The sequence below is a fragment of the Talpa occidentalis genome, unplaced genomic scaffold, assembly GCF_014898055.3.
Source record: "Talpa occidentalis isolate TD23 unplaced genomic scaffold, MPIMG_talOcc4v2.1 talOcc4.17, whole genome shotgun sequence".
Taxonomy (NCBI): Eukaryota; Metazoa; Chordata; class Mammalia; order Eulipotyphla; family Talpidae; genus Talpa; species Talpa occidentalis.
In genome coordinates, this window is record NW_023601754.1 from 55,342,629 (window position 1) to 55,356,836 (window position 14,208).

Here is a 14,208-nt window from a genome sequence, read left to right on the forward strand (position 1 = left end):
CACCTGCGGCCGCGCCCGCCGCCCGCCCCAGCCGGCTCTCCGCCCTCGGGCCTTTTTTTGCACACGGATGTGAACATCTGTGTTTTCCTCGATGATTATTTCTTAATCATGCTGTGAAATAACAAACCAGGGCCAGGCACTCAAGTCATCTCAAGTGATGAGCCAGGGCTCCCCAAAACATAGGTCAGCCCTGCGGCGGGAGCCCCAGCGCTGCGGGCCCGTCGGGTCCTCGCGGCCGCCCCGCACGTCCGTCAGGGAGGCGCGATCGGCGCCTGAGCAGGGTGACCTGGCAGCGTATCCACCCCACCCACAGCTGGTTTCGCTTTCCTAATGTTGTTAAAATTGCCTTCTAAATGAAGCAGGGCGGTTGAACGGGTTCCAGCATTTTACTTATTTTTTATATGGCCATTTGTGGAAGATTTCTTCACTCTAATGGGCCTTTTTCCTTTTCTCCCCGGAAGATGCCCGGGACTGTCCCCTTTGGCATTTGTCCAAAGTCCGCGTTCTAATAGCTTTTGGACTGTGGTTTAATTTTAACCATAAAAACTTCTTTTGGAATGAGTTTTTAATCTGGAAAGAGCCAGTTTGATACAGTCAGTAAACCTCCTGCCCAGAATCCATAGAGGAAGTTGGGTTTATTTATCTCTCTTTAAAAGGGGAGACTGCTTTGGTGGGGAAAGGGTAATGGAAATTGTGACTGGGTCCGTTTGGACCCTTGACACACCTGCTCTAATCAATGTGATAAACTGGGGCTCATCCCAGGTCAGCTGACTGGGGCAGAATTGAAGGGGGAGCCCGTGGGGAGCCCCTGAGGGGCACTAAGCCAGATGCAGTGGAGAGGGCTGTGGCTTAGAGCTGGCCTGAGGTAGAAGACGTGTCAGGCTACACACCACGCTGCCACCAATTCTGTTCCGCAGATGTCCCCCCAGAGACCCCCCAGCAGCCGTAGGGGTCATGTGCTCAGGAGTGACCTTACTGGGCAGTACAGCTGGCCTGGCATCTCCCGAGCTCCCTGGGGGGCTGGACTGTCCCAATGTCTTTTCTTCTCTTCGAATGCAAATCCTTTGGCAGGCTCTTAAAGACTTCTTAATGCAGTAAGGCAGAAATGGGCTATGTATCTTCTTTTTTTTTTTTTTTTTTTATAAAATAGTTTCACTTATTTTCTTTTTTTTTTATTTTTTAAAGATTTATTTGTTTGTTTGTTTGTTTATACAAGCACTGGGTACAGTCAGAAGCGCGGGAGGGTGAGAGAATTCACCAGAGCCAGAGCGGGGAGCAGAGCAGGCAGAAGAACCAAAGTACACTGCTGAGGGGAGCAGCGGGCGGCAGGAGAGGTCTGCGCGCCATGTGGGACCCTCCTCTGGTGGCCGGGGAGCAGCCGGGGATCGAACCGGCGCCGCAGAGGCTGCGGGCAGCTTCGTAACCCAGCGCTCAACCGCTGCGCCACCGGGGAGGCCCGGGCTATGTATCTTCTTGCAATTTAGGTAGTGAATCTCTTCTTGGGTAATAACAGAAATCAAAAATGAGAAGATAATGGCATACATGGTTGCCACCAGTTCTAGAAAAATAGATTTACACCAGATTCAGCCAAGATGCACAGACTCAGGGGGACTTGCTTGTTTTACAGAAACGGTCCTCACGTTCCCAGAGATTCCTGCTTGGACCGACCTAAATCACCAGCTGTTCTGGGGAGTTAGGAATGAGGGAGGGGAAATCCAGAGGCCACCAAAGCTGCTGCCGATGGACGAGGAGCCTTACATGAAAAGAAAGGGTCTGGTTACCCTGTGAACAGGGAGGCGGACACTTCCCCTCAGGAAAACCCGACCTGTGCATACTGGGAGAGGGCAGGTGCTTGCACAGGAGTGGCCGCGCTGCTGGGTCAGTCCCCAAAAGCTCCTCAGGGAGGCTGTGTGGTGCTGGCTGCTGCTGCCAGTTTCAGGGACAGAACCCCAGTGAATGTTTATCCCCTCTGTGAGTGTTTACTGTCCACCTGCTGGGACCTCGGGGGGAGAGGAACCAGTGTTCTCTACTTCTCTCGCCTTTAGAAGAGTGAAGACCTAGAGAGAAAGCGAAAGTTTCACATGCCCAGAGGAAAACTGTTGCTGCAGAGATGGGTGAACACACAGAGACACACAGACAGACAGACACATAGACACACACAGATACACAGACAGACACACACAAACACAGATAGACGTATACACGGACACACAGAGGCAGACACAGAGACAGATACACATATACACACAGACAGACATTTAGACACACAGATACACAGACACATAGACACACACACAGACACATAGTCACACACAGACACACAGATACACAGACACACACAAACACAGATAGACATACACGGACACACACAGGCAGACACAGAGACAGATACACATATACATACACGCAGACACACAGATACACATGGACACACACAGATAGACACAAACGCACACAGAGCTAATCTGGGAGTCTCATCCCTACCAAGAAGCATCTCTTTCATCACCTGTTTCTCGCTCAGCTTTCCAGCTCAGGCCTTTGCCACCTCGTCTTGGGCAGCTCTTTCCTTTCCCAGGTTTTCTCTTTGCCCCTGGGTGCAGTGTCTCACTCAGACCCCCACTGCTGTCACCCCGGCCACTCCCTCATTCCTGAGTCCTCCCTGCATACCTGCCCAGAGGATGCTGGGTACCCAAAGGGAGCTGTCACCCCCTGGCAGGACTTCTGCAGGGTGGTGTCTCTAGGGAGACTGGGAGGTAGCTGGCTGAGCCCTGGTTCAGTTCAGAGGGAGACAGGCCAGATCTGTGCCCACCTGCTGGAGCAAATCTGCCCGGAGGACAGCTCTGTGTCTCTAGCGGGCTGGGCCGTGGGATAGTAGGATCGGGAACTTTTGTTGCAGACTTAAGTGGATGTGGTTATTATCCAGGTTCCATTATCTTAAGGTTTTTAGCCACTCAACAAACATAGATGGGGCCGGGGTTTCTCTTTTGGCTTCCTTACACCCCTAGAAGAATAACAGAGAGACTCACAGAGAGAAAGACGGAAGCTCACAGAGGAGGCTCAGCTCGTGGGCAGTGCCAGCAGTCTTCAGCTATTCAGGGTGGCTGCAGGCTCAGGAGCCCACCCTGGGGTGTGAGGAGGGCAGTGTTTGTTCTCGGGTGAGACTGGCCAGGGAGAAATCCCCTCCATACACTCTGATCTTGGAGAAAAAGGAGTGGAACCAAGGCATTATTTCGGGGTATTTGGAGTTGCCCTAGTTAGAAGTCTGCTTATTTAATTAATGGGTAGTTCTGTGGTGTGCGACAGCAAGGTCACGTTAGACCTGAAACCAGCACTGGTGTCCCGGGGCTCTGGGAAAAGTGGCGACAGAGATGAAAGCGAATCAGCGGCAGGCCTGGTCTCCCCGTCTCCAGACTGTCACGCATGAGTAAAATATAGAGGTGCAGCCCAAGTATTAGTTGTCAGAACAAGCTGACTGGAGGGGAGGAGCACCTCTGGATCCAGCCAGGCCCTGATTACGTCACCCTTGGGTCTCTGGAGAGAGCCCCGAGGCTTCTTGGGTTTGGAGTCCTAAGTGGGACCAACATGCCGCCAGGGAGGTTCCTGCTGGTGTCAGCCACACGCTGTTTACTCGGCTTGTTTGCCAAATTGTAGCATTATGCACCATATCTTTTAAGGTCAATGAAATGGATGTTTAGAAGTACTGTAGGTAGAAAAGGCTGGAAAGGCACTGTACAAGCGGTGATTATTGAGATTAGAATGCTTTGAACTTGAGTGTTGAGGAAGCTGGCAAATTTGTCAGCGTGAACCGGGACAAGTGCCATCTCTTAGGGGAGGCAGCTAAGCTCCTCAAGCACTGTTCGCACCACCTCAGAGGTAGTTCAGGCGGCTCAGGCCCGCTGAGGAGGGCAGGTCAGAGATCAAACACTGGAAAACATCTTTGAACACCAAGAATTGTGACCTTCCTCCACAAAACACTGGAGGTTGGATTGTCTGGGTCAGCGAACTGGCTGCAAGGATGGACCGAGATGAGGGAACTCCCGGAGCACACTCGGGGCCGAGTCAGGGATGAACGCCCTGTCGAGCCTCTTTGATTTCAAGGTGAAATAGTCGAGCCCCAGACCTTACTGTAAGATGTGAAGAGTCACTCTAAATTTATTAGCTCGTTAAACTTGTGTTTTTGACTGTCTGCACGTCCGGCTTCAGAGAAACAACACAGAGTGCTTCCAGCCACACCTCCTCAAACCACTTAGCTGACAGTTTTTTCCTCTAATTACTCAAGTGAGCGTCTCTGTTATTTACAAAGTTTGGGGGAGGCCGGGCAGGGGGATTTGTGCTTTGAGACCTTTCTCCAGTGCCGAGGGCTCAAATCCAGGCCGTCTTTTAAAATTAGTCTGACCTGTCAGACTGCCAGAGAGGCTGAACCGAGCCTCGGCCCCCCAGCGCCCACCCCGGGCCCCAGGCGCACAGGGATCAGCGTTTCTGAGTTGGCTGGTGCCTCTTCACCGGCCTTCTGGGGAGTCATGGCCACTCTGCCCACAGGCTCCCCTCTGCACTCACTTTTGTCTGAATGAAATGAGAAGGCTCTCCCCTTCCCTCCTTGGTGTTGGTAAGATTAAAAAGGTACTGGTCCTACGGGCCTCTGAACTACTTCCCCAAGAATGCCCGCACTCAACTCGATGCTACACTCAGGTCACTTCTGGAATCCCCAGTCTGGCCTGCGCCCACTCCGAGGACGGCGCCCACAGGGCAGACACAGGGCTGCTCATTTCTGACACCGCATCCACACTCCCAGCCCCAGAGGAACCCGGGAGCCCGGGGGTCGGGGTCTTGCCCAGCAGCCTCCAGCTTCTCAGGCAGGGGCCCTGTGACCCGCTGCCGGGGAGGGGTGGGGACCTGGGGACTCGCGGGCGGCTTCGTGGCTAGCTGTGCTTGGCGCCGGCTCTTCACCCTGGACACCTGCCCTTGAGGGTGGCCATGGAGTTGGATTTCTTCGGAGGAGAGGATGGGGTTCCCCTGGCGGGAGGAGGGTGCTGTTCCCCCACAGGAGAGCCCCAGGGGCGTGTTTGCAGAAGGTGCCTCTGGTGTCCATCCTTGGCGAGAGGAGCCTGGCCAGGGTCTGAGCTGAGTGAGGAAAGGGGTTGAGGGTAACTGAGTACGGAGCAGCAGCCCTGGAGCCTGGGAGGGGTTCACTCTGCTGGCTGCGAGACTGACCAGCGGGGAAATGAATGTCCATCTGGTTACCAAGTGATGTTCTTAGAAGAAAACTTTTGCCAGCGCCTGAGCCGGGAGTTGACCAAGGTCTGGCAGCCAGCGTGGAAAGGAGCAGCTGGAAACGTAGTCGCTGTGTTTCTGCCGCCATGTTTCCCGGCTTGCTGTCAAGTGTCTCCTTGTTTGCGCGTGATGTCTGTGTTGTTAGACTGTCCCCTGAGCGATGCTGAGTTTTAAGAAAACGTTGGCAAAGCCAACGTCCCATGATGCCAGCTGACAAGTCTCTACCCAGGCCTTGCTCAGGGAAGATGAATCTTCCAGAACCTTCTTCCCAGATGGTCTCCTGTCGTCGTCCTGCCTGGACACTTCCTCCAGGAGAGGGGTGTGAGTGCTCGTGGGGGGCTCAGCAAAGAAGAGAGAGTTCTGCTCCGGGAGGTGCGGGCCCCCAGCCACCTGAGGCCTTTGGGCTGAGCCAAGGTGAAGCAAGAGTGACACCAGGTGCCAAGGGCAGGAGTCTTCCAGTGCCATTGGGCACTTCCCCTCCTCAGCTTTTAGAAGCAGAGGGACAGGCTTTGTCCTGGTCGGCAGCGCCCCCTCATGAGAGCTCCCTGGACACCGAGACTCTGCTTCGCTCATTTGGACAAAAGGGTCTATTCCCTGGGGAGTTGAGGCAGGACTGGCGCTTTGCCAGTCTTGTTGGCTGGAACACGATGTGACACCCAGGCTGCCCTCAGCCCGTAGCTGCCCTTGGGCTTCCCCGGAAGAGTAAGCGGCACAGCGGGCAGGACGCCAAGCGGGGTCCTGGGTGACAGAGGGCACTCAGGTTGCCGAGGCAGGCCGCGGGCCCCCTGTGCGCGCAGGGAACGGCCTATCCTCTTGTCCACGAAAGACTGCACCCACTTCTGGGTTGCTTCTATGTGCTGCTTCTGGGTCAGGGTCCCCATGGTCAGAAGCCGACGCCGTCACACCCTGGATGGGCTGCGTGTGTCAGGGAGGGGTCCTGGAGAGCGCCTGGGCGCTTGTGGAGGCCGAGGGTGCCGGGGGCTCCCGGGAAGAAGCACCCGTGCAGGCCAGGTCTGTGTTTACAGCAACCCCTCGGCCTTCGCCTCTGGGAGGACTCAGCGGCGCAGCGCCCGCCTTCCAGCCTTGCTGTCAGCTCGGAGCCTGCTTGCTTTCTTCTCCTGGGAGAGAAGGGGGGTACAGATCTGTCTGTCCAGGTGCCTCCAGTCCAACAATGGTCTCAGGCACAGCAGCGCCTTTGGGGCGCAGTGTCAGACCCGCTGTCTCTGTTCCTGATCCGGGTGTGCTGTACACAGCAGGCGGCGTCGGGAAACCCCATGGGCAGGAGATTTCAACATGAGATTCAGATCAGAAAAAACATAGTGTGGGGTGAGGTTCTAAGGAATGAAGGAGGCAGAAAAACTCCCATCCTGGCACTGGATAGCGGGGATCCACAGAAGAGACTGGAAGCCTGTACATGGGCGGGGGTTGGGGGTGACTGCCTCGCCCCACCACTGACAAGGAGGCGCCTGTGTCTCCGCTCACCTGGCGAAACCACACCTGCAGAGGTGCTCTCGGCCAGGGCATGTCAGCACCAGCTAGGTGCAGATAAGTCAGAGGGCTGCACAGGGCGGCGGGGGGGGGGGCATGGCTGGCAGGGGGATTAGGAGAAAAACTTAGTTATAAAAAGATTTTAAGAGGCTTCCCCCATGGCGCAGTGGGTTGAGAGCAGCAATGTGAAGCTGTGTCTGCAGCCTTTGCAGCGCCGGTTCGATTCCTGGCCGGCCAGGGAGATTCCCACATGGTGCGGCAGACCTCTCTTGTCTCCCCGCTGCTCCCCTCAGCAGTGTATTTCGGTCGTCTGCCTGTTCTGCTCCCCGCTCTGTCTCTAGTGAATCCTCTCGCCCTCCCACACCTCTGGCCTGTACCCCAGCTCTTGTATAAAAATAAATAAATCTTTAAAAATAAAAGATTTTAAGAGACTGGTTGGATCATTCAGGAAATGGACTGGAGATGGAGGGCGTGGGGGGCAGCCCACGCCCACACCCAGCCCCCACCGCTGTGCCCTCAGCAGGCCGCCATCCCTGCGCTCAGGACCAGGACACCCTGGCGTCGGGTGGCTCCTCATGGCAGGTGATGTGACATGAAGAACAGGGGAAGGTGCTGGCTCATCCAGGAGCAGGAAGGGAAGGCCAGTGCAGGGGGTGGACCTCATCTCAAGGCCTGGGGGGCACCAAAGGCGAGCCTCCCAGCACGGTCAGCACTAGGAAGACTTGTCCCTGAGGCAGTGCCCCCTTTCATGTAGCGGGTGAGGAAAGTGGGACATTTGAGCCCCGGTTTGTGTGGACGTGGGAGCGGCACGGAGAAGCAGCTGCGCTGTTAGGAACCAGAGGGGCTCATGATTCACGAAGCCACCTCCCACCTCCGCCCAGAAGCCATGACTTCCCCATCTCGTGCAGGGCGGGACTCATCAAACCGGAACCGCCTTGGCCTCTCCCAGTCTCCTTAGATGACGACCGGGCCTCCTCATCCGCCCACTTCAGCCCCCGAGCATTTGGCCAAAACACCGTAAACAAGTCTGGGGGAGGGGGTCACACTCTGCCTCTTGTGCCATTCTCCCCGCTGCGCAGGCTCTTCCCCTCACGCCCCACCTCTCGAAGGGTAGTGAGAGCTGAAAGCACCTTCCTCTGAGCTGGGCACCCATGGGCCAGGAACTGCCAGAGTCTGTCTGAAACGGGAATTGGGGACGAGCAAGTCACTGCGGTGTACCCAGTCGTCTCGACAGCCAGATTGAACTTGACTATAGCAGCTGGTCACCTCTGCTGAGGTAAACCAGAGAGGACTGTTACTGACTCCAACATCTAACATTTGTGTAGAACTTTCTACCTTGGCAAGCAAACGATCATCTTACTTAATCCTGACAATAATCCGATTCACCGAGTTTCAGAAAGATAAAGTGACTTCCTCGTGGGGTTCCCGGGACTCACTCAGGCCCTAAAGGCTTTGTGTTTTCCATACAAGGTTGTGAGCCCCCTGGAGATTTCAGAGTAACAACGGAGTTGGGGATTCCTGGGTCTCCTTCCTGACCCCACCTCTGCAGCCCTGGTGACCTCAGACCTTGGCCTTCTTCCTGCCCATTCTAACCCACCCCCACTCCAGGGCCAGTCAGCTAGAGAAGCAGCCCCACAGGGTGGAGGGTGTACAGAAAGCAAGTGACTTCACGTCACCAAGGTTTCTTATTACAAGGACACTGTAGGGGCCTCCCTGGTGGCGCAGGGGTTGAAGACAGCGCTATCAAGCTCTCCCCAGCCACTGCAGCACGAGTTCAATCCCAGGCTGGCCAGGGAGCTGACCCACATGAAGAAGCAGACCTCTCCTGACTCCCTGCTGCTCCCCTCAGCAGTGTTATCTCAGTCCATCTGCCTGTTCTGCTCCTTGCTCTGTCTCTGGTGGATCCTCTCACCCCCCCGCACCTCTGGTCTGCACCGTAGTTCTTGTATGCATAAATAAATAAATAAATCTTTCCTTTCTTTTTTTTTTTAAAAAAAAGGGCACTGGGGCCTCCCCGGTGGCGCAGCGGTTGAGCGCTGGGTTGCGAAGCTGCCTGCAGCCTCTGCAGCGCCGGTTCGATCCCCGGCTGCTCCCCGGCCACCAGAGGAGGGTCCCGCATGGCGCGCAGACCTCTCCTGCCGTCCGCTGCTCCCCTCAGCAGTGTACTTCGGTCCTTCTGCCTGCTCTGCTCCCCGCTCTGGCTCTGGTGAATCCTCTCACCCTCCCGCGCTTCTGACTGTACCCAGTGCTTGTGTAAATAAATAAATCTTTAAAAATATAAAAAATAAAAAAATAAAAATAAAAAAGTGCATTGTAGGATCATTGCAGAAAAAGTTCAACATGTAGACAAACAGAAGGAAATGGATCTTCCCCCCATTGAGCAACACCCCAGTATGGGGATCCGAATGACATGCCCGCTGTAATCACGGAAAACACGCCCACTCCGTAGTTGTTGGGAGTCTGCTACTCTTTTAACTGCGTGTGTTGTAAACATTTTCCTGTTTGTAAATCTTTTTCTAACAAAGTGTTGAATGGATACGTAATATTTCCTTATTTCGGAGGGTACTCTGGCGTGAAACATTTAGATTGTCCCTATTTATTATTATGTCACCTTAATTTTGGCAGGCTTCTGTGTGATTCATTTCCATCTCTTTGTGAGTGAAGTTGAATTTTCCATGTGATTTGTATCATTTCATTTATTTAACTTTCTTAGTTTAAATTAAAAAAAAAAGTCATCAGGTGAAGCTCTTTCCTGCAGAGCGCACCACACTCTTTGTGTTTCGGTGGTCTTTTCTTTTTTTGGTGATAGGCAGGAGGCGTGAGTGTGTTAAGGCTGAACTTTATCTTCCAGAGACCGACTCTGACATCTTGAACGAACCATTTTGAATTCAGGTCCATATGGGTCTCCCCCTGACCCACCCAAGCAAACCGGTGTTTTGCTTTTTTCCTAGACTTCTTTCTCCTTGACAATTTCCCCCCAGCCTGTGCATCTCAGTTGAAGTTCTCAGCCCCCAAACAAGGCAGACTTTGCGGAGGGCTCCTCACCCAGTGCGCACCCCAGAGCACCTGGCCACGTAGGGAAGGCCGCTCCTCCTGGCCTGGACTCTTCGCTGAGTCCGGCGTCTCCCGCCCCTCCTGCCCCGACCTCTAGAACCTCACCACCTCCCTCTACACCAGCCGCTGCATGAGGGTGGACGGTGGACCCCCAGAGGTTCCCGAACCCCTCAGGACCGCTGGTGGAGGGACCCTATAGGGGTGCCAGTATTAGAGGGAAGTCTTCTTGTTGGGGGTTGGGAAGAAGAACTTGTCAGGTCTGTCGTGGCTGAAGCCTGCAGCAGCACCCCGCTCTCTATAGCCCCCTTGCTTCCAAGCAAGGCCCTGAAGGTTGGGGTGCGCTGGCTTGGGCTGCTGGCAGCCCGCCTGCCCTCGCCTTCCTGAGTCCCAGGCGGGTCCGCTCCTTCGCCCTGTTATTACCGCTGGCAGCTTCATTTGTGCCTCTGGCGAAGGGACACAGGTCCTGCCAGTTCTCCTGGTCTCCAGCTGCTCACCGCTGCGTGGGGAGGGGGAGGCGCCCGGGCCTGTTACCTGGAGCCCCCCCAGAGGCGGGGGAGGCAGGGAGGGGGCCGGGCAGGAGCCGGCTGGACTGGACCAGAGGAGAGGGCAAGGGCAGGATGCGTTTCTAGACCGAGGTTGCTCTCCTGCACCGCCGGCCCTTCAAGGAGGAGGTCAGGGGATGGCGGGGGCGAGGCAGGAAGTTCAGGTCAGCGCTCCCGTGGGCTTGGGGTGCTGACCCTCCCTCCGCCCCTGCTCGGTGTCCTTCCTTTAGAATATTCTCGCTATCCGAGGCACAAGCCCACCTGGCGTGTCTGTGGCAGGAGCTAGGCCCAGTCCCCTTGGCTTTGTTGTCTCTCCGAGGTCTTTGGCTTTTCCCTGTATTTGGACTAAGAGTTTCCAGAACTCTCTTTCTTATATTTCCTCACATATCCTGGGAAGACAGAGAAGACCCTGGAGAGAGCCAGGCCTCAAGCTGGACCCTGCAGGCTGCCTCTAGGGGCAGCGCGGGGCCCAGGCGGCGTTAGCCTCCTTCTGCTTGGCCCCTGTGTGGAGAGGGGGCCGTGACGTGACCTCGGGGCCCTGGGAGGGTGCAGAGGGTCTGCACCACACAGCAGGCACCTGGCAGGTGGCGCTCACCTGTGCCTGGGCTCCTCGCCTCCTTTCCCTTCTCAGCTCTGCTCACAAAGGTGACAGTCTCCTTCCCTCCCCCACCCCCCCCACCGCCTCCACTCCCCTCTGTCCTCACCCAGAGCGGGCCCACCCTTCCCCTGTGTGGAGCGAAGGGGGCTCTGGCTCAGGGGCTGCTTGGTCTGGGCAGCCCTGGCCCACGGCACAGTGTGTGGCACTGAGAAGGGGCTCAGGGTCAGTAGACAGAGGGCTGAACCCAAAGGGTCTACCACTGGATGATTTGCGAGACAAGAGCCCAGACCTCTGCGCCTGGCAGACTCAGGCCAGAGCCTGGCTTCGTGGCTTCTGCCGCATGACCTTGAGCAAGCTGGGTCATCTCCCTGGGCCTCAATTTCTTTGCCTAAAAATAGGAACAGTAATAGCTACCTCGCTGGGGTGTTGTGGGATTAGCGATGATGTCAGACAGAAGCCCAGCTCTCCTGTTGCCTGCGCGTAGTAGGAGCTCAATAAACGCAGGGGTGATTAGCAGTTATTACAGGGCTGTTTACGTGTCCGCCCTGAGCACAAGCCTCGCCCTGGCACTGGGCTTCCCAGTGAGTGGCACCCAGGCCCCTCGAGCCCCCGGAGCCTCTCCTGGTTTGGGCCCCTGTCTCGATGCCACGGCCCCTCCGCTGTGACACACACGGGCAGGCTGGCCTGCGGTGGGGGTGGGGAGGCTGGTCGGAGCTGGAACGGCAGAAGCTTGGGATGGGGCGGGCCTAGAAATCAAGGTGGCTGCTGTGGCACAGGGAGTGGGCTACTGAGGGGAGCCCCTTCCCACAAATCCAGGTCTTCACCACGCCCTGTCCAGAGCACAGGAGCAGCCTCCCAGGGGCCCCTCTCTCCCCTGGCCTATTCCCTTCTGCCCTGGCCCTGCCCTGTTGGGAGCAGAGCTTAGGCCTGGAAGTCATAAGCTATGGCTGGCCCAACCTTTTAGAATCTCATGGGTGGAAAAAGCCATAGGGACTGTTTGGTCTAGTTTTCCCTTTAGAAATCCCTAACAACAGACTCTCCATCCAGTTGACAACCGGGCCGCCCCAGCAGGTTAGTCAGCGCTGGGCTTAGGAGGGTCTCCTGCTTCCTGCAGTGGGGCCTGCTCCCCTCTGATTCCCAACTCTGGGCCGGGTTCTGCTCATAGAACCTCCCTGTTCTGAATAAGCCTCTTCCCACCGCTCCCCGAAGCAGCCATGTGGTTGGTGTCCCCATCCCGGAGCCACCTCAGCTTCAGCCCCTCCTCCTCTCAGCCGCCGTCCGAGGGGGCCTGGAGACCTAAGTCTCTGTAACAGAAAGGACTTTCAACCTAGCAACCCAGGTCACTGTGTGCAGGAGGAAGCTGAGAGGTTGGTCACCCGCCCAAGGCCATTCCGACAGTCGGGGCGGGCACGCCCTCTCCGCTCCCTGCCACCCACTGGCTGGTGAGCAGCCCAAAGCCCGGGGCGGCCGGCGCTTGTTGACGCCACACTCGTGATATCTCCCTAATCACATTCTCCCTGTTCTCGGCAGCCCCACCTCCCTATCGACAAGGGGACCCTCGAATTGACTAAAACTCCTAATTGTTTTATGACTTTACTTTCTTCTGACGTTACTTTCTTCTGATAATATATGCTGGTTGTAAAAAAATGTGAAAGCACATAAAAATACGGAAGCGTAGCCTCCACAGCCCCACGGTTGCCGTGGCCTTCCCACCCGGGACTGGTCCGTCTTCAGGGGTGAAGGTGGGGCTCTGCCTCCCCCCGCCGGAAGGCCTGGCCTGGGCTTTCAGCCTTGTTTTGTTATCGGTTCCCTTGGCTTGAGGGTGGGGTTGGAAAGAGGCCTGTGGCGTGGACAGAGCTGCCACGTCCCTCTGATGGACGCAGAGGGACGCCTGCCCACCCCTCTCTCGGGGCCTCGGGTTCCACTTTCCCCAAACACCGCTCTCCTCTTGTTCATTTAGAGTCTGTTTCTCCAGCCCACTTGGCCCCCCTCTTCCCAGGAGCCAGAGAGCCCTTTGTGGGTTCCAGAGCGTTTGTGGCCTGGCTGCTCCGCCGGCCCTGGTCTGTGCTGACCTGCCTTGATCCCACCTCCTCCCGTCCTCTACCTGCAGTGGCCTGTCTCCTGGTGAGGGGCCCCTATACTGGCTTCGTTGTTGTCATGGCGCCCGTGCTGGGGCCTTGAAATGGGACTGTTGGCTGCCCTTCCCGGGGTGGGGACTCACCCTGGTGTGCCTCGCGCTTGAGCTCTTCTGAGGAGTCTGAGGGAGCAGGAAGGAGCCCCGCACTTCAGGAAGAAGCTTGTGCTGGCCTCCTCCTAAAGCTGCTGCAGCAGCGGGTCAGCTGTGTCCCCAGCCAGGGTGGCTCTGCTCACCCGGACACGCAGATGGGGCTTTGCTGACCTTCTAAGTCTGGCGGCGCCAGAGATAAGGGAAGCCCTCTGCCCCTGGCTGCTGTCTAGGGAACGCCGGGAGACCAGGGCGTCCTAGGAGCCCGCCGCAGACCAGCATCCTCCTTTCCCCTCCAGCACCAGCCTCCTTCCCGGATGGATACAAACACCTGGCTGAGCCTGGCCTCCTCCATCACCAGGCAGAGGTGTGACTGAAGAGCTCTACACCGGGACTTGGGGACCAGGGTCCTTCATGCCAACACATCTCCCCACGTGAGCCTGGGTAAGTGATGGGGAGGCCAGGTAATCTGCTTCCTTCCCATCCGAATCACCTCCTGCTCGCCACCAAGCGCAGCCCAGCTGACCGTGGTGCTTGCGCCAGCCCCAGTGCAGAGTGGCACCTGCTTCTCTGCCTGGGGTGAGGGCAGCACTGGCCTCAGAGGGTGCTGGGAGATCAAGCAAACCCGGGTGTGTCAGACACTCGGGAGGGAGCTGGCATAGAACGAGGACTGTGCACAAGGGCCGTCCTCCCTGCCCACCCACACCAGGGATCATGGTCCCTGAGGCCCGAGTGACCGTGCCTGCCCGGTGGAGAGCCATCGGCTGGGGTGGGGGCGCGAGGTGGGGGAGAGCTTGGGGGCCGGCCCAGGGGTAAGGGCAGGCCACCTCATCTATGTGGGTCAAGTCCATGTTGACCTGAGGCCCACTGGTGATGGAAAAGGCTGAAGCTTTGACTGGAATGTACCAGTTTGATAAATTACCCTGTGGGAAGAAAAAGTGGCCCCTTAGACAAAAAAGCAGATGTGCAGAAAACGATAGTTCTTTGATTTTAATAGTGGGGGGGTGGGGGGAGTTATAAAACAAAACAGA

At 56.6% G+C, this 14,208-nt stretch overlaps 1 protein-coding gene across 1 annotated transcript in view; it reads left to right on the forward strand.

The window, feature by feature from the left end:
• LOC119249969 (uncharacterized) overlaps positions 1 to 14,208 on the forward strand; it is a 34,721-nt gene that overhangs the window by 12,052 nt on the left and 8,461 nt on the right. Inside the window, exon 4 of the mRNA XM_054697551.1 lies at positions 13,477 to 13,621. The gene's annotated coding sequence lies outside the window, so the exon portion shown is untranslated. The remainder of the gene's footprint in view (positions 1 to 13,476; positions 13,622 to 14,208) is intronic.